The 25,860-nt window shown below is 41.2% G+C and overlaps 1 pseudogene; it reads left to right on the forward strand.

Annotated features, from left to right (window-relative positions):
- Nucleotides 1–606: 606 nt before the first annotated feature.
- Nucleotides 607–25,826, forward strand: LOC127674634 (elongation factor 2-like; annotated as a pseudogene).
- Nucleotides 25,827–25,860: the final 34 nt, after the last annotated feature.

A 25,860-nucleotide genomic window follows, 5' to 3' on the forward strand; every position in this document is an offset into this window, starting at 1 on the left:
AAATCCCAGCAACCACATGGTGACTCACAACCACCCGTAACGAGATCTGACGCCCTCTTCTGGAGTGTTTGAAAATAGCTAGTGTACTTACATATAATAATAAATAAATCTTTAAAAAAAAAAAAAAAGTAGAGAGTAAAGCCGGGCGTGGTGGTGCATGCTTATAATCCCAGCACTTGGGAGGCAGAGGCAGGCAGATTTCTGAGTTTGAGGCCAGCCTGGTCTACAGAGTGAGTTCCAGGACAGCCAAGACTACACAGAGAAACTCTGTCTCGAAAAATCAAAAAAATAAAAAATAAAAAGTGGAGAGTATATATATGTCACTGAACTATTGGAGCTCACTCTGTAGACCAGAGTCTACTCTGCCTGCCAGAGTGCTGGGATTACAGGTGTGTCCCACCACAGCCCCAGCTTGTTACAATGTTAATTTACAGCTAAGAGCACTGTCGGCGCCAGTGAGGGTCTCTGTTCCTGATTGGTTTTTGATTGATCAATAAAGATCCAACGACCAATGGCTGGGCAGGATGAAAGAGGCGGGACTTCTAGTTTCTCCCGGGGAAGAACAATTGGAAGAAAGAAAGGGCAGTTGTCAGGAGAAGGGGTAGCATGGTCCATGCCAGGAAGGAACTGGAGGAAGTAATGGCCGAAATGTAGGTACAAGTAGGAAAGCAGCCCTGGAAGCGTCTTGGGCAGCAAAGATGGGGAAGGAGCCAGGAAAGCAAAAATAAAATACAGATTTTAAAAGATATCAACCCAGGAATACTGGAGAGGAGAGTTTGCTAGCTGCAGGAAGTTGTATAAGTGCCCAGTCATTGAGCTAGTCAAGGCATATCAAAATTGTGGGTCTTTCTTACGTGAATCTAGAGAGCGCTTGGGCGAGTGCACAGGTGTGACCCATGAGGCGGGCGCCAAAGCAGTTTAACTAATTCACACTACAGGTTTTCAAAATGGTCACATATACCCTAGGGGGTGAACAAGATGAGACATGGGATACAACAAGAATTTTTCATTTTCTGTCTTTGCTGCTTTTTTCAAAGCTCTATTGAAATAAAATTTGCAGTCTATAAAATATGCCCCCTTTAAAATTTTAGTATGCTCATATTTGTGGCACCTTCACTATAATTGAATTTTAGAATATTCTTATCGTGGGACTAGAAAGATGGCTCCACAGTTAAAAATGTCTGCTGTTCTTGCAGAGTATCAGCGTTCAGTTCCCAGTCCACAGAGGGCAGCTCATTTATAACTCCAGGCCCCAGGAAATCCAATGCCCTTTTCTCACCTCTGTAGGCTCCTGCACTCATATGCACATATCCCTCCAACACTCATTCTTAAAAGAGAAATTTCAGCTGGAGAGATGGCTCAGTGGTTAAAAGCACTTGCTATTCATACAAAAGACACGGGTTCAGTTCCTATTTTTTTTGGGGGGGGGGGTCAAGACAGGGTTTCTCTGTATAGCCCTGGCTGTCCTGGAACTCACTCTGTAGACCAGGCTGGCCTCGAACTCAGAAATCTGCCTGCCTCTGCCTCCCAGAGTGCTGGGATCACAGGCATGAGCCACCACCACCCGGCTCCAGGTTCAGCTCCTGAAGCCCATGTTGTGGCTTATAACAGTCTGTAACTTCTTTCTCCACATCCCTCGCCAACATCTGCTGTCTCCTGAGTTTTTAATCTTAGCCATTCTGACGGGTGTAAGGTGAAATCTCAGGGTTGTTTTGATTTGCATTTCCCTGATGACTAATGATGTTGAGCATTTTTTAAGATGTTTCTCCACCATCCGAAGTTGTTCAGGTGAGAATTCTTTGTTTAACTCTGTACCCCATTTTTTAATAGGGTTATTTGGTTTTCTGGGGTCTAACTTCTTGAGGAGACAGCAGATGTTGGCGAGGATGTGGAGAAAGAGGAACACTCCTCCACTGCTGGTGGGGTTGCAAATTAGTCCAACCACTCTGGAAATCAGTCTGGCAGTCCCTCAGAAAACTGGGCATGTCACTTCCAAAAAATCCTGCTATACCACTCCTGGGCATATACCCAGAGGATTCCCCAGCATGTAATAAGGATATATGTTCCACTATGTTCATAGCAGCCCTATTTATAATAGCCAGAAGCTGGAAAGAACACAGGTATCCCTCAACAGAAGAATGATTGCAAAAAATGTGGTATATCTACACAATGGAGTACTATTCAGCCATTAGAAACAATGAATTCATGAAATTCTTAGGCAAATGGATGGAGCTGGAGAACATCATACTAAGTGAGGTAACACAGTCTCAAAAGGTGATTCATGGTATGCACTCACTAATAAGTGGATATTAACCTAGAAAACTGGAATACCCAAAACATAATCCACACATCAAATGAGGTACAAGAAGAACGGAGGAGTGGCCCCTTGTTCTGGAAAGACTCAGTGAAGCAGTATAGGGCAAAACCAGAATGGGGAAGTGGGAAGGGGTGGGTGGGAGGAGAGGGGGAGGGAAGGGGGCTTACGGGAGTTTCGGGGAGTGGGGGGCTAGAAAAGGGGAAATCATTTGAAATGTAAATAAAAAATATATCGAATAAAATTTTAAAAAAAAGTCTGTAACTTCAATTTCAGGAATCTGATGCCCTCTTGTGGCCTCCATGGGCAATTGACTCACATAGTATACCTGAAAACAGTCAAACACATAAAAGAAAAATAAATAGATCCTTCAGGGGCTGGAAAATTGACCCAGCAGTTAAAAGAACTCATAACATTTGCAGAGAACCAAAATTATGTTCCCAGCACCCACGTAGTAATTCAATACCGTTGATAACTCTAATTGCAGCAGATTTAAGACCCTCTTCTGACCTACTTGGGAACAAGACATATAAAAGTTGTACATGCAAAAGGGTGACATTTACCCAGCCATCGCACACCCATGTATTTGTACACACAAGAGGACCAAAAGAACATGCGCACACAGTGTTGTACGCAGTGTTAATGATAACATTATTCATGCAACCTCCAAACTAAACATTAGTCATGTGATAAACAGAAAGTGAACATCCATCCGATAAATGATCTAGCTAGATCTGCATAATGAAATAAATTTTGTCATCAAAAGAGATGACACGCTGACACATTAAAGCAGAGGCGAATACAGAAAACATTACACTAAGGGAAAGAAGCCAGACCCGGAGGATTTCATATCAAATGATTCTGTTGATGTGAAGTGTACAGCGTGGACATAGGCCTGAGGAGAGAAGGGAGAGAAGGGAGGGGGGAATTACTCCTAATGCATATGGGGTTTCTGGAACTCAGCTGTGGCAATGATTATGTGAGCCCCTGAATGTACTAACAAAGAAAAAAAATGAATGGGAGCACAGTACCACAGTGCAATTGTACAGACCTCATAGGTTTTCTCCGGCAGGCATTTTGCCAGGTATGAGCCATCGGCAAGCAGGGACTTGTAGCATCTGCTTTACTGCATTTGGTCGATAAGCAGTGATAGAGGAGTTATTTAATTATATTGATTCATTTCTGTATGTGTTCCTATGCAAATAGGTGTTCATGTGTGTGTGCAAATGCATGAATGCAGATGTGAATGGAAGCCAGAAGCTGACATTGGGTATCTTCCTGTATTGTTCTTCATAATTTTTACAGACAGGCTCCCTCACAGAACCAGTATCTCATTGGTTCAGATAGACAGGCTGACTGAGCAAGCCCTGGGGTTCGTCCTGTCTCTGCCTCCCCAGTACCAGGATTACTGGTGTGTATCACCATATCTGGCTCTTTAAATGCTGGGGATCAAAGTCACATCCTCATGCTTTCCTGGTGCATACTTTCCTGATTAAGCTGGTTTCCTAGTCCCACGTGACTGTTTTGTTTATTTGTGGGGAACTCTACTTATTGTTCATTGCTTTCTCTCTCTCTCCCTGCTTCCCACATTCTGGGATTTAAGGCGTGTGCCACCACTGCCCAGCTTGTCACTCTTTTTAAAAGAAGAAAATGAGGGCTGGAGAGATGGCTCATGGGTTAACAGCACTGGCTGCTCTTCTAGAAGTCCTGAGTTCAATTCACAGCAACCACATGGTGGCTCACAACCATCTGTAATGAGATCTAATGCCCTCTTCTGGTGTGTCTGACGACAGCTACAATATATGCATATAAATACAATAAAATATTTAAAAATATTTAATAAAATAAAATAAAATGACTAAGCCAGGTGGTGGCAGCACATGCCTTTAATCCCAGCACTTGGAAGGCAGAGACAGGAGGATCTCTGTGAAATGGAGGCTAGACTGTTTTACAGAGTAAATTCCAGTACAGCCAGGATGACAAAGAAAACTGTCTTAAAGAACAAAACAACAAAAAAGGACTATCCAAAACTCTTGACCATTGTAAACTGCACTATTTTTCTTTTGACTATCAAGACTTAAAAGTTTCTTTTATATTCTGGATATCTTCTGTATTTAGATATATTGTTTGCAATCTGGGACAATACCCTGAGCAGACCTCCTTGCAAACTCCACAATCAGTCCCACAACACCCAGAGGAAACTCCACTCCCAGATGTTCTAACACACCCAGGATCCCTGGATCCAAGGAGATTGGTCACACCAGGATCTCAGGGTCCCAGAGACAGCTTGACTCCCAGGAACTCAGACACATCCAGCATCTCAGGATCACAGGATTGCAGAATCACATGATCACAGAGACAGTGTGACTGTGAGGAGTTCTGACACAATCTGTTCTGTCACAGGAGGGACAGGATCCAGTCAGAGACAGTAAGGGAAGGTACAACTAGAGATAAACAGATGGCTGAAGGCAAGCATAAGAACATAAGCAACAGAAACCAAGGCACCATCAGAACCCACTTCTTCCACCATAGTCAATCCCTGATACACCATCACACCAGAAAAGCAAGTTTTGGATCCAAAATCACTTCTCATGATGATGACAGAGAACTTCAAGAAAGACATAATTAACTCCCTTAATGAAATACAGGAGAACACAGGTAAACAGGTAGAAGCCCTTAATGAGGAAACACAAAAATCCCTTAAAGAATAATGGGGAAACACAATCAAACAGGTGAAGGAAATGAACAAAAACATCCAAGATCTAAAAATGGAAATAGAAACAATAAAGAAATCACAAAGTGAGACAGCCCTGGACATAGAAAACCTAGTAAGCTGGGCGGTAGTGGTGCACGTCTGTAATCCCAGCACTCTGGGAGGCAGAGGCAGGCAGATTTCTGAATTCGAGGCCAGCTTGGTCTGCAAAGGTTTTCAGAACAGCTTACATATTTCACAAAATTTTATACAGCCAAAAAAATCATACACAATTTGGGAAGTGGCTTTTAAGAGAACAACAAAGAGTAAGAATGAATGTTTTGAACCCTATCTCGAAAAAAAACAAATCCAAAAAAAGAATCCAAAAAATAAAATAAAATAAAATAAAGTAAAATAAAATAAAGAGCTGGGCAAAGGTGGCACATACCTTTAATCCCAGCACTTGGGAGGCAGAGGTAGGCGGATTTCTGAGTGCAAGGCCAGCCTGGTCTACAGAGTGAGTTCCAGGACAACCAGGGCTACACAGAGAAACCCTGTCTTGAAAAACCAAAAAAAAAAAAAAAAAAAAAAAGTATTGTTTGCTTGCAACAGGGTCTCACGATATAGTTGAGGCTAGCCTTGAACGTTTGATCCTCCTGTCTTCTCTTCCCAAGTATTAGGATTACAAGCCTGTCCCACTATGATTGGCTCAAATATGGTTTTTAATTGTGATTCATAATTTCAAACTTTCAATATGTTTTATAATAAGCATAATAACATCAATATGTGTATACAAAATATAACTAAATTTGAAATGTATGCTCAAAGAAAGTGACCTGCAATTAAGAACCTATAAAACACTCTGTGGAGAGTCTTTGGGGGGCGGATTGGCAGGAATCCGACACTGGCCAAGGACAAGGAAATGACGTTAGGCCATGGCAAGGAAGCAAGTTCAGGCAGAAATCTAATTTTAGGCTAGAACAGGGAAGTAAGTTCAGGCAGGATTTTTTGGTTTTGTTGGTTGGTTGATTGGTTGGTTGGTTGGTTGGTTGGTTGGTAGGTAGGTTTTTTCCAAGACAAGGTTTCTCTGTGTAGCCCTGGCTATCCTGGAACTCACTCTGTAGACCAGGTTGGCCTTGAACTCAGAAATCTGCCTGCCTCTACCTCCCAAGTGCTGGGATTACAGGCATGGTCGCCACTGTCCAGCTCAGGAAGGAATTTTAATTTTAGGGTGGAACAAAAGAAGTAGGTTTCAGGCAAGAATCTGATTTGGGGTTTGGACAAGGAAGTGGGCTCAGATATTTTGGTCATTCTGACAAGTCCTTGTAAACAGGGGAGTGATCTTAGAACTTTATTGTCTTATTTGTTCCTCATTGTACTACTCACCTTAATACTTGCATGTAATTAAAATGGTATAAAAGCAGATTGGGAAAAAAATAAACCTGCCTCAGTCTCAGAACTGGCTGGGGTCATGCTACAGTGTTGTCTAATTGTCTTTTGTCTTTTTAATCCTCACTCCTTTGCTAGAGAATCTATAGACTGACTGAGCTGACCTGGTTAACCACTCTTTTTACTTTTCTTTCTTCTTGGCTGAAATGGAAGCTGACTGACTGCTGCAAACAAACTTCAGTTCTTTAATTATTTCTCTATGGGGGGTTGGTCTGGTGCAGCTATGTATTCAAATGAGAAATACTGTATCCCAAGATCTGGCTGTCCCAAAACAAGCAAATTCTTATATATACCAGCTTTTGTTGTGTATAACTTGCCTCCAAGTTATCCCTGATAGGTTAATAAAGATGCCTACAGCCTGGGCTGGGCAGAAGAGAGCTGGATGGAGAAAAACTTACTGGGCTTGGGGTCTGAGACAGGGACCACAAAAAGAGGAGAGGGGAAGGAAGTTAGTTGGCCATGGGTTAAGTGAATCAAGAAAACATGGCCTTGAGGGCTGACCTAACGGAGTAGGAGCAGCCCAGGTGGAATGCAGCAAAAGATATTTCGTCGATCTCCACAGGGAATTAGACAACAAAGCATATAGGGTGATAACTGAGTGTTTTTATGCTTATTATATATCTCAAAGATATGCTTATTATATATCTCAAAGATATATAATAAGCACTGTACTGCCCCTCTACCAAACATAACCCTGGCCTTCTTTTTCGTTTTTTATAAAACACAATAACAACTCTCAGAATAATTTTAACCACAATTCCCGTTAAAACACATTTGCCATCTAATCAAGCTGTTAGCCAAAGTAGCCTGATGGTAACCCACCCCTATTACCAAGGTTATTGGTTGCTTTGCACAGACTGACAGCAAGGCCCTATTGCTGAACACAACTCCTAAACAACTCATTAAACATGGAGAAGTGGGGCTTGTGTGTACATTAAGCCTTCAGCCCTATAAGCTAGAAACCATGATACTGGAAGTTACTCTGCATGCTACCAAAGGAGAAAGGTAACCCAGCTACACACGTTTCCATCTACGGTGGTGACATTTATGCAAGTCGAACTAGTGCAATAGTGACACAATGCTTGTGGAACTAACCAACAAATAACTGATTGGATTTAAGATCCACTCTGTAAAATGTAACCCATGCCTGACACTGCTTGGGTGCCCAAGAACCTGATATTAGATAGCCCAGGGACCTAGGGTAAAACCAAATTTTACTGTTCTGCTAAAGGAATGTAGCAATAAAAATAAGTCCTGATGACAGTCTTCTATACATATAGATCAGTGCCTTGCTCAGCCATCATACGAGAAGCTTCCTTCTGAAGAAGATGGGAGCAAATACAGAGACCCATAGTTGGACAATGTACAGAGAGGAAAAGACCTTGCATACTGGAAAGTACTCTGCTTACTACCAATGTACTTCAGTCCTATTTAGATGCCTATTTGTATCCTAATGGGAGAGAGAAAAAAGGGTGGAGATTTCAGTCGGTACCTCAGTCCTAAATGGGTCAGTTTCTTCCCATCCCCTTATAGCTCAGGAAACCTTGCAGAAGAAGAGACAGAAAAATTGTAAGAACCAGAGGAGATGGAGGACACCAAGGAAGCAAGGTCTTCTAAGTACTGCATGGCTAGAGCATACATGAACTCACAGAATGTAACAGCACAAGACCTGCATAGGTCTGAGCCTGATGGAGTCCCAGCGCTGAAAGGACAAGTAGACACTAGCTCCCTTCCCTAAACCAGAAGCTATGGTCAATTGATAACAGTTTGCAAATGAAAGATTTTCTCCAACAGAATCTCACTGGATATATAAACCACATTTAAGGGCAGGTCCCATGGCCAGTAGTATATAGCAAAGACAAAATAAACTGAATGGCATTTTTGGAACGTCTTTGTCTGTTTGTTTTACATTTCATTCATATATATATACATATATATATATATTTCCAATTTTATGCTTTGATGGGATTTCTCTGTGGTGAATGTGTATGTGTCTCTGCATCTTTACATGTTCCTTGAGCTTTTTCTTTGGATCTTTTCATTCTGTTTGTTTTGTCCTACTTTTAATCTGATTTTGTTTTATCATTATTATTTTAGATGCCTATTGTATCCTAATGAGAGAGAGAAAAAAAGGTTGAGATTTGAGTTATTGTGGAGCATCTGGGAGGAGTTGGAGGAAGCAAAACAATAATCAGAAGACTAAAAGAATCTATTATCTAGTTTTTGGGGTTTTTTTTCTGTATGAATTAATTAACAATTTGGTTTAATTGTAAAGAGCAATCTTAACATAACTTTGTTTACATTCAAAGGTGTTCTACATTGTGGATTGTTTTACATTTTTGAACATGCATGGAATGGGAAGAATATGGATTACCTGGTTCACATGTAGAGCATACTTTTTCTATGAGAGGTTATTCACATATTTGAAGAAAGCAGGAAGAACTCAGAGCTTTTGCACACTGATTACATTCATAAATTTTGCTATCCTGTGAGTAATACTACATTTGGAACATGAACAAATGCAAACAGAAAAAAAATTCTACTTCCCTCATGTTCATTAAGATTTTCAGCCGTTTGAGTTGGTAAATGTCCCCAATAGGGCTGGAGAGATGGCTCAGTGGTTAAGAGCGCCGACTGCTCTTCCAAAGGTCCTGAGTTCAAATCCCAGCAACCACATGGTGCCTCACAACCATCTGTAATGGGATCTGGCACCCTCTTCTGGTGTCTGAAGACAGATATATTGTACTTATATATAACAATAAATTAATCTTTAAAAAAGTCTCCAATAATGTTGAAAGTAATTATTTATAAACTTATAGCACATTTAGAATGTCTACTCAGAATGAGGTGTACTGCATATCTTCTAATTGTCCTATGAAAGAGAAACACATACCTTCTTTCAATATCCCTATGTTCATATGGCTTGTATCCATCATAACCTATGACATCCATAACAAAAGAAGAATATCAAGTCAATAGGGTCCACACTACATTCACACAGTTGACATTTTTCCTCATAGAGATGTGATACTGGTATTAAGGTTTCTCCAGAAAATCATTCTTGAATCTTATAAACTGTCCATCTCACTAAATTGAGCAATGTTATTACAAGTATATCATTAAGCACAAATTTACTGTGAATTATTTGCTTATTACAAGTTTTGGGACATACACTTATCACCTTATCAAAGCATTTTCCTTTTGCCATAGCTAAGTGGTCTGAGCCTGAACAGACTGGCACTGCTACAGCATGGCTCTACCAGGCTTGATTAAAATAGTGACATATCTATTAAGTCATTGCTTCTGTGTCTTTGAACTTAATGTTGCAAACAAAAATTGAATAGCTGCCATAGACATACATGGATTTGTGAGATTTAATAAATCATCCATAACTGAAAGCAGTGCTTATTTTACCCTATTGGTTTTCTTTACAACTTGTAGCACATATTAAACTTTCTTCATAGGCATTTTCTCATCAGCTTGTACAGGAAAATTACAGCCCACGGCTTCTAGAACTTTGAAAATGGTTTTCAACAGTCTGTTCTCCCCAAATGTAGCCTATAGCTGTGAGATTCCTATAGGTCTCTAGCATCACACCTTTGTAGGGACTCTTCTGAGAAGGATCCAGCGAAGCCCACTCTTCCCAAGTGAAGTTCACATGCACGTCATCATAGGTCACTATATCTATGTCTGGAGTTTTGGGCTTGCTGAGCTCCCCTCCCAGTACCCAGCAGAGTCACTCAAAACATTTCACACAGAAACACTCATGTCCTCTGAGTTACAGAAAGGAAGTTGCCTATTATCTAGTTTTTGAGGATTTTTTTTCCTTTTATTGAAAATAGGTGACCAAACCAGCTCAGTCAGTCAACAGGTTCTCCACCGCAGGAGTGAGGATTAAAAAGGAAAACGACAGCTAGGTAGTGGTGGTGCACACCTGTAATCCCAGCACTTGGGAGTCAGAGGCAGGCAGATTTCTGAGTTCGAGGCCAGCCTGATCTACAGAGTGAGTTCCAGGACAGCCAGGGCTACACAGAGAAACCCTGTCTTGAAAAACCAAGAAACAAAAACAAAAACAAAAAAAGGAAAAAGACAAACAACACTGTAGCATGACCCCAGCCAGTTCTGAGGCTGAGGCAGGTTTATTTTTTTTCCCAATCTGCTTTTATACCATTTTAATTACATGTAAGTAATAAGGGTGAGCAGCACAATAAGGAAGAAGCAAAGTAATAAGCAAGGTTGTGTGATTACTCCCATGACAGCATGCAGAAGAATGCGCATCGATCCATTCTTATCTCCTTGTACCAAGCTCAACTCCAAATGGATCAAGGACCTCCACATAAAACCTGACACACTGAAACTAATTGAAAAAAAAACTGGGGAAGACCCTGGAGGACATGGGCACAGGGGAAAAGTTCCTGAATAGAACACCGATAGCTTATGCTCTAAGATTAAGAATTGACAAATGGGACCTCATAAAACTACAAAGTTTCTATAAGGCAAAGGATACCGTCAAAAGGACAAAACGTCAACCAACAGACTGGGAAAGAATCTTCACCAACCCTAAATCCGACAGAGGGCTAATATCTAATATATACAAAGAACTCAAGAAAGTAGAACCCAGAGATCCAAATAACCCCATTAAAAAGTGGGGTACGGAGCTAAACAAAGAATTTTCACATGAAGAACTTCGGAGAGCTGAGAAACACCTTAAGAAATGTTCAACATCATTAATCATTAGGGAAATGCAAATCAAAACAACCCTGAGATTTCATGTCACACCAGTCAGAATGGCTAAGGTCAAAAACTCAGGAGACAGCATGTGTTGGCGAGGACGTGGAGAAAGAGGAACACTCCTCCACTGCTGGTGGGATTGCAAGATGGTGCAACCACTTTGGAAATCAGTCTGGCGGTTCCTCAGAAAACTGGGCATGTCACTTCCTGAGGACCCTGTTATACCACTACTGGGCATATATCCAGAGGATTCTTCAGCATGCAATAAGGACACATGCTCCACTATGTTCATAGCAGCCCTATTTGTAATAGCCAGAAGCTGGAAAGAACCTAGATGTCCTTCAACGGAGGAATGGATACAAAAAATGTGGTATATTTACACAATGGAGTACTATTCAGCCATTAGAAACAATGATTCATGAAATTCTTAGACAAATGGATGGAACTGGAGAACATCATACTAAGTGAGGTAACCCAGTCTCAAAAGATCAATCATGGTATGCACTCACTGATAAGTGGATATTAGCCTAGAAACTTTGAATACCCAGGACATAATCCACACATTAAATGATGTCCAAAAAGAATGGAGGAGTGGGCCCTGGTTCTGGAAAGACTCAGTGCAAGAGTATAGGGGAATTCCAGAACAGGGAAGTGGGAAGGGGTGGATGGAAGAATAGGGGGAGGGAAGAGGGCTTATGGGACTTGCGGGGAGTGGGGACCCAGAAAAGGGGAAATCATTTGCAATGTAAATAAAAAAATATAAATAAATAAAAATGAAAAAAAAAGAGCTCAGTCAGAATGACCAAAATATCTGAGCCCACTTCCTTGTCCAAGCCCCAAATCAGATTCATCTGATTCTTCTTCTTCTTCTTCTTTTTGTTTTTTTTTTCTTTTTTTGATTTTTGTTTTTTTCAAGACAGGATTTCTCTGTATAGCCCTGGCTGTCCTGGAACTCACTCTGTAGACCAGGCTGGCCTCGAACTCAGAAATCCATCTGCCTCTGCCTCCCAAGTACTGGGATTAAAGGTGTGCACCACCAAATCAGATTCTTGCCTGAAGCCTACTTCTTTTATTCCACCCTAAGATTTAAGATTCTTGCCTCAACTTACTTCCCTCTTCTAGCCTAAAATTAGATTCCTGCCTGCTCTTACTTCCTTGTCATGGCCTAAAGTCAGATTACTGCCTGAAGCCCACTTCCTTGTCCTTGGCCAGTGTCAGATTTCTGCCAAGCCCCCCTTCTCCTGCCAAGGCCCGTCCCCCCCCCCACCAAAGGCTCTCCACAAATAGGTTTTCCCCCCTCACATAATATATGCTGATAAAGGCCTCCCTGCCTCCTACACTTCCCAGTTCCTTCCAACTCCTCCCTCATCCAAATCCACACATTTCTGTTTCTCTTTAGAAAACAAACAGACGTGTACCACCACTACCACGACCACCACCACCACCACCACCACACCTGCAATCCCAGCACTTGAGAGGCAGAGGCAGGCGGATTTTTGAGTTCTGAGTTCGAGGCTGGCCTGGTCTACAGAGTGAGTTCCAGGACAGCCAGGGCTACACAGAGAAACCCTGTGTCCAAAAGACCAAATCCAGAAAACCAAAGAAAAACAAAAACAAAAACAAAAAACAGCAACAAAAAAAAAGAAAACAAAGAGGCTTCAAAAGGATGGTGATTTTGTGGAATTGGGAATAAAACAACAAACAGAAAAGAACCCAAGGGAAGGCACAAGAAATTGATGCCCACTTCTCTGTGGTTCTTCCCCAGGGTTCCCTGGGCCCTGAGGGGAGAGATTTGATGTAGACTTCACTTTTAGGGCTGAGTGCTCCAAGGTCTTTCATCCTCTGCATAAACTCTGGCTGGGATTCTATGTATTTATTCATATCTGCTGCAGGAGCAAACTTCTCTGATAAAAGCTGAGCAAAGAACTGATCTATGAGTATAGAAGAAGATCAGTGGGAGTCAGTATATTGCCACTTTAAAAAAAAAACAGTAGCTGTGGAGGTTTGAATGTGCTTGGCCCATGGGTAGTGGCACCATTAGGAGGTGAGGCTTTCTTAAAGTAGGTCTGTCCTTGTTGGAGAAAGTGCATCACTGTGGGGGTGGGCTTTGAGGCTCTGCCTAGTACAGAAGAGTCAGTCTTCTTCTGGCTGGCTTCTAATCAAGAAGGAGAACTCTCAGCTTCTTCTCTAGCACCATGTCTGCCTAGATGCTGCCATGCTTCCTACCATGATGAAAATGAACTGAACCTCTGAATCTGTAAACCAGCCCCCAATTAAATTAAATTTTGTTCCTTATAAGAGTTACCTTGGTGCGGAGAAAGAGGAACACTCCTCCACTGCTGGTGGGGTTGCAAATTGGTACAACCACTCTGGAAATCAGTCTGGCGGTTCCTCCGAAAACTGGGCACCTCACTTCCAGAAGATCCTGCTATACCACTCCTGGGCATATATCCAGAGGATTCCCCACCATGTAATAAGGATACATGCTCTACTATGTTCATAGCAGCCCTATTTATAATAGCCAGATGCTGGAAAGAACCCAGGTATCCCTCAACAGAAGAGTGGATGCAAAAAATGTGGTATATCTACACATGGAGTACTATTCAGCCATTAGAAACAATGAATTCATGAAATTCTTAGGCAAATGGATGGAGCTAGAGAACATCATACTAAGTGAGGTAACCCAGACTCAAAAGGTGAATCATGGTATGCACTCACTAATAAGTGGTTATTAACCTAGAAAACTGGAATACCCAAAACATAATCCACACATCAAATGAGATACAAGAAGAAAGCAGGAGTGGTCCCTGGTTCTGGAAAGACTCAGTGAAACAGTATTTGGCAAAACCAGAACGGGGAACTGGGAAGGGGTGGTAGGGAGGACAGGGGAAGAGAAGGGGGCTTACGGGACTTTCGGGGAGTGGGGGGGGCTAGAAAAGGGGAAATCATTTGAAATGTAAATAAATTATATCGAATAAAAAAAAATAACAATAAAAAAATGACTGTAAAAAAAAAAAGAGTTACCTTGGTTATGGTGTCTCTTCATAGCAATGGAAACCCTAACTAAGACAGAAGTATTTGGTTTTACCCTAGGTCCATGGCCTATCTATTTTGAGGTTCTTGGTCACTCAAGCAGTGCTGGGCATGGGTTCCTTCTCATCAAGTGGGCCTTAAGTCAAATCAAATATTGATTGGTTACTCCAACAAGCTTTGGGTCACCATTGCACTAGCATACCTTACAGGCAGAACAGCATTATAAATCAAAAGATTTGTGGCTAGGTTGGTATTTTCATTTCTCTTTTGATAGTGTTTAGGGTAACGTCCTGTACCAAAGATGGATCATCCTCTTCTCCCCATCCCTACTTGATCCTCCCATTCCAACCCCTACCTATCAATATCTATTCTTTTCCCTTTTTCCTAAGGAAACCTATCTGCTCCCTTCGGTCCTATATACCTACCCTCTGTGATTCTACAGATAGTAGCTTGGTTATCATTGACTTAATGGCCAATGTCCATAAAGAAGTGAATACATACACATAACATTTGTCTTTCTGGGCCTGGAATACCTCATTCAAGATTATTTTTTTAGTTCCATGCATTTTGCCTGTGAATTTCATGATTTCATTCTAGTTAGTTAGTTAGTGAGCTGGTTAATTAGTTCATTAGTTTTAAGACAAGGCTTCTCTACATAGCTCTGTACTTCCTAGAACACAGTCTATAGACTATGACTCAAACTCAGAGATTCATCTGCCTATGCCTCCCAAGTACTGAGATTAAAGATGTATACCACCACCACCCAGATTTCATTCTCTTTAAGGCTGAGTGATATACTCCATTGTGTAAATGTGCCACATTCTCTTTATCCATTCTTCCATTGAGGGGCATCTAGGTTGTTTTCAGTTTCGGGCTATTATGAATGGAGCAGGAGTGAACATATTTAAGCAAGTTTCTCTTTGGTAAGATGATGAAGCATCCTTTGGGTTTACGGCTAAGAGTAATAAGAGCTATATCTTGAGGTAGATTAATTTCCATCTTCCTGAGGAACTATCACAGTGATTTTGATCATGGCTATATGTTTCCACTCCCATTAGCACTGGAAGAATGTTCCCCAAACACTACATCCTCGCCAGCATGAGCTGTCACTAGTAGTATTGGTGTTGGCCATTCTTATGGGTGTAAAATGAAAAGTCAAGTTAGTTTTTAGTTGCATTTACCTAATAGCTATGGATGTTGAATATTTCTTTAAGTGTTTCAGCCATTTGAGTTTCCTCTTTTGAGAATTCTGTTTAGATTTGTAGCCTCCCCCCCCCTTTTTTTTTTGGTTTTTTTTTTCCGAGACAAGGTTTCTCTGTATAACCCTGGCTGTCTTGGAACTTACTCAGGCTGGCCTTGAAAGGATAGAAAAATAATATAGCCTAATTCTAATGACCCCAAGAAGTCAGAAATTTAAAATGCTATCTCGCTTTGTTAGAAACTAGGTAAAAGGTCACATTCCAGAGCCCACCCTTTGTTTAGACCTAGCAGAAGGGCCTTGAATAGGTGATCCTGGCCCCACAAGGTAACTGGAAATGGGCTAAGCTTATCTTGCTTCTGTAAACTGCTTACGCCATTACCCCTATGCAGGAGTTCATGCAGCTATAGACATTCAAGAAAATAGGAAACTAATTGGTCCACTGAGCGGCTCCAATAATTTAAACTGATTGGCCTAAAAACTATGGAGTGGTACAAATCAATTGGCTCGCATTTCACGGGCTCTCCATGCTAAGAAATGATTGGTTTGTGAGTTGCAGGCTTTGTCATAAACTTATAATAGCTCACATTTCGCGGGCTCTCCATGCTAAGAAATGATTGGCTTGTGATTCGAGGGCTTTGTCGTAAACTTATAAAAGCTGTTGCAATTTGGCACTCGTGGTCCACAGTCTTCTAACCCTGCGCAGTGTACGGGTGTGGAACCCAGAATTCTGCAATAAAGAAATCCTCATGTTATTGCATCGAGTCCGTTTCTAGTGAGTGATTTGGGTGTCGCCTTCTGGGGTGTGGGGTTCTGGGGCACCCTCAGTTTTGGGGGGTCTTACAGCCTCAAACTTAAAAATCTGCCTGCCTCTGCCTCCCAAGTGCTGGAATTAAAGGCATGAGCCACCACTGCCCGGTTATGTACCCCAGCTTTTAATTTTAGCTGTCTATTAGATGTGTAATTAGTACAAAATATCTTTTCCCACTCTGTAGGCTGCTGCTTTGTCCTAAATGACCAAGCCTTTGCCATGCAGCTGCTTCTCAGTTTCATGAGGACCCATTTATTGATCTTAGTGCTGGTGCTGATGATGTTCTCTTCAGAAAATCTTTTCTGTGCCAACAAGTTCAAGACTAACCACCACTTTCTCTCCTATCAGGGATATTTCCTATCTGGAAATTCAGTGTATCTAGTTTTGTGTAGAAGTCTTTGATCAATGGGTAATTGAGTTTTATGCAGAATGATGATTACAGATCTATTTGAATTCTTCTATATGCAGACAACCATCCAGTTTGAACAGAGTCACTAGTTGAAAATGCTCTTTTTTTCCAGTGTTGGGGGTGGGGAAACCATCATCAGAACATACTACACAGTATACTTTCTTTCTTTTTTATTTTTTTCTTTCTTTTTTTTTTTTTTTTTTTGGTTTTTCTTTGTTTTTTGTTTTTTGGATTTGGTTTTCTCAAGACAGGGTTTCTCCGTGTAGCCCTGGCTGTCCTGGAACTCACTCTGTAGACCAGACTGGCCTCTAACTCAGAAATCTGCCTGCCTCTGCCTCCCAGAGTGCTGGGATTAGAGGGGTGCAACACCGCCACCTGGCTATTTTTTGGTTTTTCAATACAGGGTTTCTTTGTTAGCCCTGGTTGTCCTGGAACTCACTTTGTAGACCAGGCTGGCCTTGAACTCAGAAATCTGCCTGCCTCTGCCTCCCAAGTGCTAGGATTAAACGCGTGTGCCACCACCGCCTGGCAGTACTGTATACTTTCAACAAAAACAAAAACAAAAGTAAAGAAATATGCTTGACAAATAATCAAGTAGTTTAGATTATTCTAGATGATCAACACATAATTTTGGTAACCCTAAATATGAATGATGAAGAAAAGTGACTGAAAGGTATGTGTTTACTCTCTAAGGGCCAGTACCCAGCACATAATGACTGTTTTAGTAAATATCATCAAAGCCAAGCATCATTTATTTATTCTACAGATCACGAAATGACAAGACATGTTGAATTATGTTACAGAACAGTTCTGAGGAATCATACAGTGAAATTGGATTTCCAGTTGGTCTCCAGAGCTCTTTGTACTTGCCCTCTGGAACAATGTCTATTAGCCATATTACAGGAGTTTTATGAATTGAGTCAGAAGTAGAACTTGCTGAGCTAGCTTTCAATTCTGCAATATTCTGAGAATGTCTAGATGTGAAGAGCCATATAGACCTGTGTCACTTTTCAGACCTATAAATATCTGGAAGCAAGAAGCATTTTGCTTTATAACCTTTGAGTAATATTCATAATAACACAGTACATAAATTAAACTAATAACTTTCTGAGATGATGGCAAGTTAAATGTTGACCTGAAGCTATAAAACAAACCATATTACAAATATTACAAGTTTCTACATTTTTATCATTGCTTTTATTTTATTTATACAGAATTTAAATTTTGTTATTCATATTTTGTTTATATTTATATATTATAGTTAGATCATGATTTTGTATATGTTATATAACTTCTATTTATTCTTATTAATATATATTTCATAAAATAAATGTACCATATTCTCAATTAATAAGAAAGAAAATCACATGTCATGTCTAAATGAATAAGATGAATAGATTATCAAGAACTATTCATTTCAGCCAATTAATTTTTACAAGCCACATCAGAAACAATCAAAGTATTGTCATCATTATACATGAAGTATACTTATTAATGTCTAGTTAAATCATAACATGCTAGTTTTGACAATAGTCTAAGAACTATTGATTATGTTGTCATCTAAATTATATCACAAGCAGCAGAATATTTTCATAAAGACAACAGGCTAAATGAGAAGAAATAAAGGTACATTATTCTTTATGAAATAAAGTCAATTTCATTTTGCCTTGTAGCAGAAAACAGATTTATTTCAATTTTGTGCAGCAAAGGTAAACCTCTGAAATCAGATGCATCACTTCAGATATTCAGTGAATACATTTCGAGTGAACGTTGTCTTTCCCTGGCCACTATCACTTTAATACCCTGAGTGATTTTGTGCTGCCTTTGGCATATAATAACTGGTGCTGCAAGACACAAAATTCATATTGGGAGTTATTTCTTTGTAGCTGGAGGGTTCATTTTCCTTTGAGAGAATTATGCCATAATTAGAAAGCAGATGACCTGTGCCCTAGTGGAAAGACTTTACTTTAATTGGTATGCATGTGTGACAGACAAGTCCACAGAGAAAAGCAGGAGCTGATTTTTATTAAAATTAAATTGCTAACCGTGGGCTGAACTAAATCACATTCTCACTAAAATATCTGAAATGGCATACCCATTTAATTAAATCTAAAAAGAAAAAAAACAGCCATCTGACAATAAATGAACTATCCACTAGTACAAAAAAATGAAAACACTTCAGATGAAAATGCAGGTTCATGGGCTGGTGAGATGGATCACTGGTAAAGAGCACCAACTGCTCTTCTGGAGGTCATGAGTTCAAATCCCAGCAACCACATGGTGGCTCACAACTACCAATAATGAGAAACAAAAAAAAAAAAAAAAAAAAAAAACCTTTGGGCTGGAGTGAGTGGGGCCAAAGCGATTGGGAGAAAGGAAGAGGGAAAAAAAATGCATGTTTACAAAGTCACTATGAAGTTCATCACATTGCACACTAAGTATGTACCTGGAGAATAATTCATGAATAGTTAAAATAATGTTCTTTTAGAATAAAAATGTATACATGGAATAAGCATAAAACCACTGCAAGGTAAAAAAGAAAACAATGTATGCATAATGACCTGAGCTTTTGTATGTGCAATTACTCTTGGCTTGTGGAGCAAAGGCACATTTCATGTTCAGTGGCATCTGTGAGGTAGAGACAGGAGATCCCCAGGAGCAAGCTCACTGGCTAGACTAGCTGAATCTCTGAGTGCTAGGTTCAAGGGAGAGACCCTCCCTCAGTGCATAAGGTAGAAAGACAATGAAGAAGACAGCCATCATCAATCTGTGTCCTTCACACACACATGTGTGTACCTCCACTCATGCAAATGTTCTTATTCATGTACACAACATATACACACATACAAGAGAAGTGTGAGAGTGCATGAAAGTGTATCTTGCTACCAAAATAACTTCTTGTTAGTGGAAAAAAAATGGAGCCAGGCAGTGGTGGCGCACGCCTTTAGTCCCAGCACTTGGGAGGCAGAGGCAGGCAGATTTCTGAGTTCGAGGCCAGCCTGGTCTACAAAGTGAGTTCCAAGACAGCTAGGGCTACACAAAGAAACCCTGTCTCAAAAACAAAATAAACAAACAAAAACTGGTAGGCAAACAGAATATATATATATATACACACATATATTTACAATATATATATATATATATATATATATATAAAATGTAACCTTGAAACTATAGCAGAAACAATAGTAGAGAGTGGAGAGTAGAGGAGTATTAGTTTCAACATGAAAACTAATAATTTTCTGTTTATGGAGAATATTTTTCTTTGCAGTTTACAGCATCTGATTATTCCAACATATAGAAAAAGAAAGCGAGGCTGGAGAGATGACTCAGTGGTTAAGAGCTCTGACTGCTCTTCCAGAGATCCTGAGTTCAATTCCCAGTAACCACATGGTGGCTCACAACCATCTGTAATGGGATCCAATGCCCTCTTCTGGTGTGTCTGAAGACAGCTACAGTAAATAAGTAAGTTAAAAAGAAGGAAAGAAAGACAAGAGAAGAGTGAATTACAGATTTTTCCAAAAGGTTATAGGTTTTTTGGTTTGCTTGTTTGTTTGTTTTGTGAATCAACCGCGGTAGAGTTTATTACACCAATGATTAGCACAGCCAGGTTGCAAATCTAAAGCTGGCTACCTACCTTCCTGGAGGCACTTGCCCCACCTCTGCCTCTGGGGAAACTCCACTTGGTCATGAACCCCATAAACCTCTGAGTCACCTTGAAGATGCTGGGAATTGAATCCAGGTCCTCTGGAATAGCAGTTGGCACTCTCTCCAGCCTGCTTAATTGGGTTGTTTCTATTTTGAATTTTGATAGGTGTTTAGCCTTAACTGAATATGATTGAGGATACTACCCCTTCGCACTGCTGTTTCTTCATTCCCTTACCAGAAACTGTTGAGTTTTAGTGAAGTACACTTTATCTTCTTTTTTTTTTCAAGACAGGGTTTCTCTCTATAGCCCTGGCTGTCCTGGAACTCACTTTGTAGACCAGGCTGGCCTCGAACTCAGAAATCCACCTGCCTCTGCCTCCCAAGCACTGGGATTAAAGGCATGCGCCACCACTGCCTAGCTCAGTTTATCAATTTTTTTTAAAGATTTATTCATTTGTTATATGTAAGTACACTGTAACTGTCTTCAGACACACCAGAAGAGGGCGTTGGATCTTATTACAGATGTTTGTGAGCCACCATGTGGTTGCTGGGATTTGAACTCAAGACCCTCGGAAGAACAGTCAGTGCTCTTAAGCGCTGAGCCATCTCTCCAGCCCCTTATCAATTTTTAATTTCATCATTCATTTCATTTTATATCCTGGAAGAACTTCGTCTAATCTTATCCAGAGAATATTTTTTTTCCTAAGCTCCTTTCTAGGTATTTTATAGTTTCATATTTTATATTCATGTTCAATAGTCATTTTTAGTTAATTTTTACCGAAGGTATGAAGTTTACATAGGCCAAGTTTCACTTTTTGACATATGGATCCCAGTTCCAGCGATCTGGATGCAACCTATCCAGCACCATGTATTTAAAAGGACATCTTTCCTGTTAGGACATTTGTGGCACTTTGACAAAATAAATGTTTTTGGAGATCTGTTTGGGGCTTTTATATTTTATTCCATTGATCAAATATCTGTCAATTCCCTTGAAACTATCATTTTAATACAGAGAGCTAAATTCTAACTTTGAATTAATATTACACTGGTAGGAAAATTTTTTAAGCTTTTAAAAATTATGGTCAGGCCGGGCGGTAGTGACACACTCCTGTAATCCCAGCACTCTGGGAGGCAGAGGCAGGCAGATTTCTGAGTTCAAGGCCAGTCTGGTCTATAGAGTGAGTTCCAGGACAGCCAGGGCTATACAGAGAAACCCTGTCTCGGAAAAAAAAAAAATCCAAAAAAACAAACAACAAAAAAGTATATGGTCAATATTCCATAAAAAAGGAATCCAACTTGAGCAAATTATTAGCATATTTTATTACTTCTTTTGAGATTTAGTATTAACTATGACAAATGAAAAGTCTTTAAAAAGTCTATAACTTCTGTTCTGTCACAGCCTAAGCCATCATCGGCCTGCCTCCCTGCTCACCTGTGCCTCTGAGACTCCCTTGCCACCTGCCACGTTGGTGAACTTCACAGTAGATCAGATCCGTGCCATCATGGACAAGAAAGCCAACATCCGGAACATGTCAGTCATCTCTCATGTGGACCAAGGAAGTCCACACAGACCGACTCCCTTGTGTGCAAGGCAGGCATCATGGCCTCCACTCAAGCTGGGGAGATATGCTTCACTGACACTTGCAAGGATGAGCAGGAGCGCAGCAACACACTCAAGTCCGCCATCATCTCCCTCTTCTGTGAACTCTCTGAGAACAACCTGGACTTCATTAAGCAGAGCAAGGATGGCTCGGGCTTCCCCATTAACCTCATTAACGCCACGTGGACCTCTCCTCTGGAGGTGGTGTATCTGGCATGTGTGTACAGACAGAAACAGTGCTGCCGCAGGCCATCCATCGCTGAGCGCATCAGGCCTGTGCTGATGATAAATAAGATGGATTTATTAGCTTGAGCTGCAGCTGGAGCCTGAGGAGTTCTACCAGATTCTTCCAGTACAACATGGAGAATGTCAGTGTTATCATCTCTACCTATGGCAAGGGCGACAATGGGCCCATGGCAAAATATCCTGATTAACCCTGTCCTGGGCACCATAGGTTGTGGTTCTGGCCTGCATGGCTGGGCCTTCACTCTGAAGCAGTTTGCAGAGATGGACGTGGCCAAGCTTGCAGCCAAAAGTGAGGGCCAGCGGGGGTGGGGGCAGCGGGGGATAGGGCAGGCGAGCCGGCCAAGACATGATAAAAGTAGAAGACATGATGAAGAAGCTATGGGGAGACTGGTACTTTGACCCAGGCAATGACAAATTCAGCAAGTCAGCCAACAGCCAGATGGGAAGAAACTTCCTTGTACCTTCTGCCAGCTCTTCCTGGACCCCATCTTCAAGCCATCATGAACTTCATGAAGGAGGAGACAGCCAAGCTGATTGAAAAGCGGGACCGTGAGGACAAGGACCAAGAGGGCAAACCATTGCTCAGGGCTCTGATGCATCTCTGGCTGGCTGCCTGCAGATGACGCCCTGCTGCAGATGGCCATCCCCTTGTGGTCCCCTGTCACCACACAGAAGTGCTACAGTGAGGTGCTGTACGAGGGGCCACCTGATGACAAGGCTACCATGGGTATTAAGAGTTGTGACCCGAAGCCGGCGGTGGTGGCGCACGCCTGTAATCCCAGCACTTGGGAGGCAGACACAGGCAGATTTCTGAGTTCCAGGACAGCCAGGGCTACACAGAGAAACCCTGTCTCAAAAAAAAAAAAAAAAAAAAAAAAAAAAAAAAAAAAAACCAGAGACATCTTTAATTCCAGTTCCATGGTTCTGACACTCTCTTCTGGCCTCTAAAAGCACCAGGCTCAGACATGGTATATAGATAGAAATGCAGGCAAAATACTCATACACAGAAAACAAAACAAAGCAGAAAAGACTGACAAGTGAGACAGGATACAATGCCATATACCTGTAGTTTCAGCCCCTTTGGACACTGGGGCAGAAGCATCATGAGTTCAAGACCAGCCTGGGCTACATAGTGAGAGTTCATAACACATCTCAAGTGGGGGAAAAAAAGGACAAACAAACCAATACACAGAACCATTTCATCAAACAAATGATACAGAAAAGGGGTGAATATCACTGGCCAGGAAATCAATGCGATGCAAAATTACAATGAGATAGCACTATGCAGTTATTAGAACGGCTAACAAAAAATAGTGATGATACTAAATGCTAGTGACGTTGTGGGGAGAGTGAATTATTTATACATTGCTGGTGGGAATATAAAAATGGTACAGCCACTTTGAAACATAGTTTGACAGTTCTTTCCAAATCTAAAACTGGTTTGGGCCATATGATCAAACTGTTGAAATGTTGGCATTTACCTCCGATAAATAAAAACCTATTTCAAACAGGAACTTGTACAAGAATGCTCACCACCACTTCTTCATAGTGTTAGCATTCTGTCTAAGCTCCACCCCACAGTTACCTGGCAGCCAGGTAGGCCTTGCCCACTATGAAAGGGACTACTTGCCCCTCCTCCCTCTCTCTCTCTCTCTCTCTCTCTCTCTCTCTCTCTCTCTCTCTCTCTCTCTCCTTCTCCCTCTCTCTCTTATTCTCTTGTTTTCTTTTTGTTTTTCTGAGATGGGTTTCTCTGTATAGCCCTGGCTGTCCTGGAACTCACTCTGTAGACCAGGCTGGCCTCGAACTCAGAAATCCTCCTGCCCCCTCTCTCATTCTCATTCTCTCTCTCTCTCTCTCTCTCATTCTCTCTCTCTCTCTCTTGCTCTCTCTCCCCTCCCCTCTCTCTTACTCCCTCTCTTGCTCCCCCTCTCTCCCCATTCCCTTCCCCCTCTCTCCCTCTCTCCAAGTGGCCATGGCCAGCCTCTACTTCTCTATTCTCTCTCTCTCTCTGCCTCTCTTTGCCTCTACTACCCCCTTGACTCCCCTCCCCATGCCCTGAATAAACTCTATTCTGTACTATATCATCTTCTGTCTGGTCCCTCATGGGGGAAGGGATGCCTCGGCATGGGCCTGCTGAGACATCCTGCTCCCCTATAATTCACGACACCCCCATAGAACATATTCTATTTTTTAAATACTCATATTCTTTTTATTATTTTTATTTATTATTATATTATTTTTTAAATATTCTTTTTATAAACACATCACATAGTAGTAAAAACCTGGAAATTACCCTAATGCTTTCAATGGGTGGATGCACCGGTGAACCACTTGAAAGCAAAAAAAATTCCTGATATAGCGACATGAACAGATCTCAAGGGATTAGGCTGAGTGAAAATATACAGTCAGAAAGCTCACATATAATGTGGTTTTATTTGTGTAACATTCATGAAAGAGCAGATTTACTATTGCTAGGCATTAAGAATGGGAGGGAGGGGGAGTGATCCCAATATGAGTACAGAACAGGCCTTTAAATTGTCCAGTTGATTAAGTTGATTGTGGTGCTGTGCAAGCCCACACATGTGCAGACACACCAAGTGAGTTACTGAAACTGGAATAGGCTTTATGGCTTATCCCAACATCAGTACAGTGATGTCGATGCGATGTTAGGAAAGCTGTTTATATTAAGGAAATCTATAGAAAGAATATGGCGATGCCATGTTTCCTTGTATGTTTCATTATTTGCCATTTCCTGTGACCTTTAAGTAAAAAATGAAAAATTCAATTCACAGGATGATACACTATTAGATGTATCTTCTGTACAAGTTGCCTAGTAACAGATTTCATACATCACAAGACTGATCTTAACTGCATTTTATTATCTTTAATTAATGTTCTTAATTCCAACAACTATATGCATTTCAAGATGAAAAAATAGGTTAAATAATTAAGTTGTTTTATAGGACTCCTGTTTTCCTCTAGTTATTTGAAAATGTTGATTGGGGTCTAATGCTTACCTCATATGTGAAAAGCCCTAGGTTCTATCAGCAGCACCACTTAGACCATGCCTGCGGGCACACACAGGTAATCTATGCACCTGAAGGATACAGCAAGAAGATCTGGAGTTTAAAATTATCCCTGGCTACGCGGCAAGTTTGAGACCAGCCCAGGGTACATAAAACACAGTTTGGGGGGGAAAAATCGTAGTTGAGGTTACTATTGCTGCTTTGAAATACAAAGAACTAGAGCCAAAAGGCCGAGGAGCCTATTCATCATATGAAAGCGGACCTGGGGCTGGCTTCTCCCAGCCTCCGGAACTTCCCTAGCCCGGAGGCTGGGCTGCCCTTCCCCCGAGGCTCTTCCCTACCTACTCCAGACCTTTAAATTATGCGTCCCTTTTGTACCTTTGGTCTTCTTGCTGCTGCTCATGGTTCTCCAATCTTCCTTCCCTTTCTCGCCCTCTCCCCACATAGCTCAGTTTCCTCTGGTCGTGACCACTCTGGATTCTACCAGATGTCTCTTCCTTTGGCTAAGCTCTCCTACATATCTATAATAAAGCAGGCGTGTCCTTTTCTTTTCCTTTTTTATTTTTTTAGAAGTTCCTCATCAAACGCAGTGAGGGCAGGAACTCTAGCAGGAGCACGGAGGCCATGGGGGAGTGCTGCTTACTGGCTTGTTCAACATGGCTGGCTTAGCCTTTTAATTTATTATTATTTTTTTTTAATGCAA

Source organism: Apodemus sylvaticus, chromosome X (genome assembly GCF_947179515.1).
Source record: "Apodemus sylvaticus chromosome X, mApoSyl1.1, whole genome shotgun sequence".
In the NCBI taxonomy this organism is placed as follows: Eukaryota; Metazoa; Chordata; class Mammalia; order Rodentia; family Muridae; genus Apodemus; species Apodemus sylvaticus.